Here is a 6,000-nt window from a genome sequence, read left to right as displayed (position 1 = left end):
GCTATGAGAAGATTGTTGAGGAGGAGTTCTATGATTACTGTCAGGAGGCTAGCGGCCGGGAAGAAGCTCTTGCGATGGACGAAGATGAAGATTCCACGGAAGACATTGTAGATGCACCTGTGAATACCTCCACTATGACTGAGGAGTATATTGCTGCTGTGGTAGAGGAATATTAGGCACTTATTCCTGAACTATCAACTTTGGAGCTGTGTGATGCTTGTATAGGTGTGTGGGCAGAGTAATTGATGGCTACCCATACAGCACACAATGTTTCAGTAACATGTCTGTGATATTGCAGTAACATTACTATGTTTCGAATAGATTACATTTCATCTGTCATGTTTCTGGAATATTTCATTAACATTTCATTGGACACATAGTACTTATGTCTATAAATGAAGTTTCAGATACATTTTAGCAAGATTCGTTTGGCAATATTACATTGTGGTTGATTCTGAAATGTATCTGAGACATTATATTGAAACTTCCCATCATGCTTGTTGGCACTGAAGTTTAGAAATCTTTGTCTTTGTGTATTATTTCTTGTTTTGGCGCAGTATTTTGGTACTTGGATTTTTATATGCGTTGAATAAATTGTAAGTTTTAACATTATTTATTTCATGTTAGTTTACTTTTCTTTTGTTTTTACTTTCGCACTTAAGCAAGTACCGGTATAGAAACATTCTTTTATGCGTCTTCGAAATGTGTAAATCTGTAGGTTAAGGAATGTCTTTTTTTGTCGGTATGCTTAACATTCCCGTGCCATATTTATATGTGCGCTGTTTTCAGTCTGATTTTTTAATTTATGTGATGCATTAACAGGATATTCGCGATTTAATAAAATTGCGAAAGCATCTAATGAGTTTTCTACTTACTGTATATGGTCGTTGACTGTAGAACACGAATGCTAATGTATGGGTTATTTATTATCTTTAGTTAAAAATCACACAAATATAGGCTTATAGGTTCCTAAATATTTTGGTTTTAATAGCATTTGATTAAACCAATTTATTTTATTCAGTTATCACCTTCGGGCTTTTATAATATACTTAAGTAAATATATTTCATAACCTATAATATGTAGTTTAGGGTAATTAGTGTTTATTTACTGTGCACAACACATAAATTAATTATGTTGTGTTTATTTTAATATAAATATTGAAGTTTTTTATTTGAAATAATTTACAATTCTACTGGTTAAGTAATTATTTTTATTATGTTATGTTCTGCACTCTGTAGTACTTACATCGTATGTTGTAGGCCTACGTATTACTATTAACGGAAATTTAATAAAGCCTGCTATTATATCTGGCTTGTCATAAATGTAATTTATTGTAAGTGAATGCACTAGGCCTACACATATAATTAGACAGCGGTTTCATTAATTGCCATTTCGCTTAACAAAGTTATTTCTGCAATCTGGCCTTCATTTTATTGGTGGGCTGGAATTACAGCGCAAAATAATTGAAATAAATCTTGTCCTTTACCGCAGAGAAGGTACAAGTCTTCGAGTTGTGTTGTACTAAGCATAAGCATCATTGGTTTTTCTATTTAAATTAGTTTTTCTTATGCTAAATTATGGTAGTAACCAAGTATGTTTGATTTGGAGAGTTTGACAAAACCTAATTCCATCCATTATATGACAATAAAGGAAACACATTAAATGATGATTTATTAGATTACATGTGTATAGTTATGTAGTGGTAGCAATTTAAATAATGAAAATAAACATTAAATGTGCACTACAAAGGATAATATTGAGAATCTGCTCAAAAAATTACTAGAAATTTTAGAGTATTATTGCACAAAAACATGGGCTGAATTGTAATGATGTAACATCACAGGCACTGTTCACACAGACACTTATTAGGAAATCATTAGGATTTAAATTTAAGTTTTCTTTTAAAACTTTGCTTAAAATATGTTATTATACAATGTCATGGGCCTCTTTGCATTAACCAGACACCATTAAATTGATTATTAGGAATGTAAATAGCATGTTAAGAAATTCCCAGTGAAGAAGTATTCCTGCTTAATAAGTTTGAAAAAAAAATGCATAGGTTGCAATACCAATTTGTCCATTTTAAGATGCTTTTAGTTTTGAAATTTATCATTGGCATCAGAAACTTTTTTTTTCTGTTTGCATGGTAATTTAAAAATAAATAATGTAACAACTTAGTGTCTACATGTTTAAAAATCTCACATACATGTCATAATTGACCTGAAACAAGTTAAAAATAATTGTTTTTTCTTCTTTTTTTTTCCAGCAAAAATCTCCAAAAACATCTGCATAGAGAGTCAGTTAAAAGTTTCATGTATTGTATATATTATTTATATATATATAGTTTTTTTTATTAAAGTCTACTTCTCAGACTATGTTGTTATTTGTTATTGAAAATACCCCTTTGCATCTTTGCCTCTATTGTTAAGTATTCAAATGGAAAGAACCTGGTTTGACCTGGTGTGGCTTTCTGATTATGGTTATACATGGTTCTTAACTTACTTCAGGTGCATTCTTGGCTGGTTTCATAACATAGATCATAGAAGTTACAATCCAAAACCCTATTGTCTGTTTGAATAAGTTTCTCTATCTCTAATGACTTCATTGTTGACGAGTTAGGCCAAACTAGCTACCTTCTATTTTGTACAAAGTATAACTCGCCATTCATATTATTTTAAAGTTTTGTACTGCATATTACAAAATTATTTATATTATTTGTTTACAATAAATTTGTAATCTCATTTGAATATAGTTTGTGTGGAAGTACTGTTTTGTTAATATTATTTTGTGTATTTACTTTGAAAATTTGGATTTTAGAGACCCTATATACTATTGCCATATTGTATTTGTTGTTTTATCCTTAGGCTATTTAGTCAATTTGGTAGTATTAAAATACAAATATAAAACCTAGCTTAATCCACGAACTTTAGGTAGATTAACATGCTATCTATAGAAAAAATTAAGGAAACCAGATTTTTTATGGACTGTCACTATTGTATCTTCAGCAAGTCACTGGCCACTCAATGTTAGGGAAGCTGGATCAATTTGAGCTCTTGTCTGATACAATAAGTCTTTCAATTAGGGAAAGTGACATTGCAATGTTAAAGAGTATTTCTCATTGCACATTTGTTTCATTCCCATTTATATTCCACTACTACACCACCATCTCACTTCATTTAGGCTGGTCAGACAAGTTTTTTGTTTAGTGAGGACAGCCGATTCTAGTCCAGTCTCATTTATGTTGAGCTTGTGTGAAATGGAAAACAATATGTCGATTATAAAGCTATATGATGAAATTGTATTAAGACTGCATTGTTTCATATTTAGACCCTCTGTAAATTAGTATATGTGTGTTTAAGAAGAAAAAGACATTAATTATAACATAAAATTGTTACATGTCTTTTGAGGGTTTTCAAGCGCACATTTTTTTCTTGCAAATGTCCAAAAAACAAGCACCAGCCATATATACTTACTATAGCATTAAATAAGGAGAAAAGTACATCACAATACGAGCACAGGTCAAGTCTCATGGCTGTTCATTATGTTAATACCGGTTTCCTGTGCAACATACAAGTAGGAATTTTCTATTATAATATGTTAGTGTATTGTATATAGGTATATAATTTTTTTTTATTTCTATAACATTTGTTTGAGGTTGAATGCGATTTTTTTTCTTGTGTGTATCAAGTATTTTAAGTTAATGTAATACCACATGATTATCTAGACCACTGATACGTACACAATAACAGTGTCGTGATTTTTGAGAATGTCAACATCTGGAATGCAATAGAAAACCATACCCAAATTCTCAAGACATTGTTCAAATACAGATAAAGACATCGATGGACAAGTGCTCATTTATGATACTCAAAAACAAACTTGAAGTGGCCATAACACATTGGGTTGTGAAAATTATATTTTAAAATGCTCAGTAATCATGTCTCCTATGCAAGTGGGGTTTGGTTGTTATGGATTAAGTAAATATTAGCATACTTTCTGTGCTGAGCATAAGGAGATCACATCCAGATAGCTTGGGGAGCCTCAATTTAATTTATTCATTACAAGATGACATTGTCATTGTATTTAATAATGGAACCTTTGTGCATTAGCTTGTCCCTTTTTCCCCATGTACTGATGTAGATGCATGCCTGCCTGCCACTATATCACATTCAAATTCCCCATTAAAATAAAATGCAATGGACAGAAACCATGGACACCAATGCTGGGCTACCTATTACATTCATGTAAGTTTCATTCACTTTGCAAGCATACTGAAGACTTATTTAAATTTTACTTTTATAACCATAATTTGTTTTTAGAATAATAAAATAGTTTGTAAAATTAATGTTAGGCAAGTCTGGTACGCTGACCTGGGAAAACATCTGATGTCTTTATTAATTAAATTATTTCTTTAACTTGGTTCACACACATATATATATATATATATAATATAAATTAAGCTCAGTAGGGTGGAGAATATGGTTTCATTAATTTACCTGAATTGTTGGATTTTGTCGGCAGGCCTTTTTAATCTTACATTAGAAATTATAAGTAAATTTTTTAATTATTGTACAAGCCAAATTATTAAGTAATATAATCAATTATCATTACATTAAAAACGACAAAAATTTACATTCTATGCCCTACCAGAGCACATCTTTAAAATAATTTCAAACAAAATAATATTACAATATCTATTTTTTTATATAATCAAAAAATGACACATTACTATGGACAAGCAAAACTTGACGAAAACAAGAAGATACGAACAAGATCATATCAATCCACCGATTAACACTTTCTAAGGGTGTGGTCAAGGGGCATTATGCAAAAAGTGATCAAGAGGAAGTGTACGAGGGAATGCTGTGATGAATTGGAACACAGTCACTGCACTTCACTGCAACTAGCTGACCAATGCAGCTGTAACATTATGGTATCTGTTAAAGTGCAATACTCTTTTAAATTATAAATATACCCTCAGTCATCCTAATTTCCAGAGGTATTTTGGGTCACATAATACATTTTATATGTATTTCAGAACATTTATGGAAATATTTCGGTTAAATGTTTCAGAAATATTGATGGGACATTAGTGGAAACATTTCAGAAACATTACCATTTGAAGTTGCAGGGAGGTTTCATTGAAACATTTCAGAAACATTACCATTTGATGTTGCAGGGAGGTTTCATTGAAATATTTCACAGGGCGGACATTTAGACGTTTCTGAAATATATCCGAGATGTTTCAGGTAGGTTGCGAAATGTTTCAAACATGTTACAATGTTTCAAAAGTTATATTTCTGAAACATATCTGTAACATTTTGTGCTGTATGGGTAGTATGGAAAGAACTGCGGAGCGGGCTGTTTGAAGGGGATCGGTAACGCGCCTTTGAATGGTATTGTGTTAGCAGGGTGAGAAAATGGTGTGAAGTTGTGTCTGTATTTTGTTTTATTAAATTGTGTTAAATATTTTTTTTAAATATTTTATTTACTTTGACTTCTTGCCACGACTTAAAAAATATACTATTTTCATTTCATATGAAGATCATCTCGTAGCGGCAGTATTGGCGGAGGTGAGTGTTGTAACTGCATCATATACACTATAGCGATCAAGCATTAAGTTCAAACGTAAAATGTTGTTGTTAGATGTGGTCTCTCTCATAATACTGTACAAATGTGAATCGAATTTTTTGTTTGTAGCATAATATTCTCGTTCACGATTAAGGCTATATGTGTTTTTTCTTTCATTACAAATTTTAGGGGGGCGGATATTTACACAAACATTAAAATATCTGCTTCCATGCAGCTTTTCAAACATGAATATGCGAACATGTTCCTGCTTATTATAGAGAAATGTAAATATATACGCAAACATTAAAATATCTGCTTACATGCTGCTTTTAAATAAAAAAAACACAAACATGTTCCTACTTAGAAGAGATACTTACTTGTGGGTTATGACTCTGAAAAATTTCTGGTTCCTGTGACGACTATGATGT

Source organism: Bacillus rossius, chromosome 2, assembly GCF_032445375.1.
Source record: "Bacillus rossius redtenbacheri isolate Brsri chromosome 2, Brsri_v3, whole genome shotgun sequence".
Lineage (NCBI taxonomy): Eukaryota > Metazoa > Arthropoda > Insecta > Phasmatodea > Bacillidae > Bacillus > Bacillus rossius.
The sequence above is the reverse complement of the archived record's forward strand: the minus strand, read 5'-3'. Positions refer to the sequence as shown.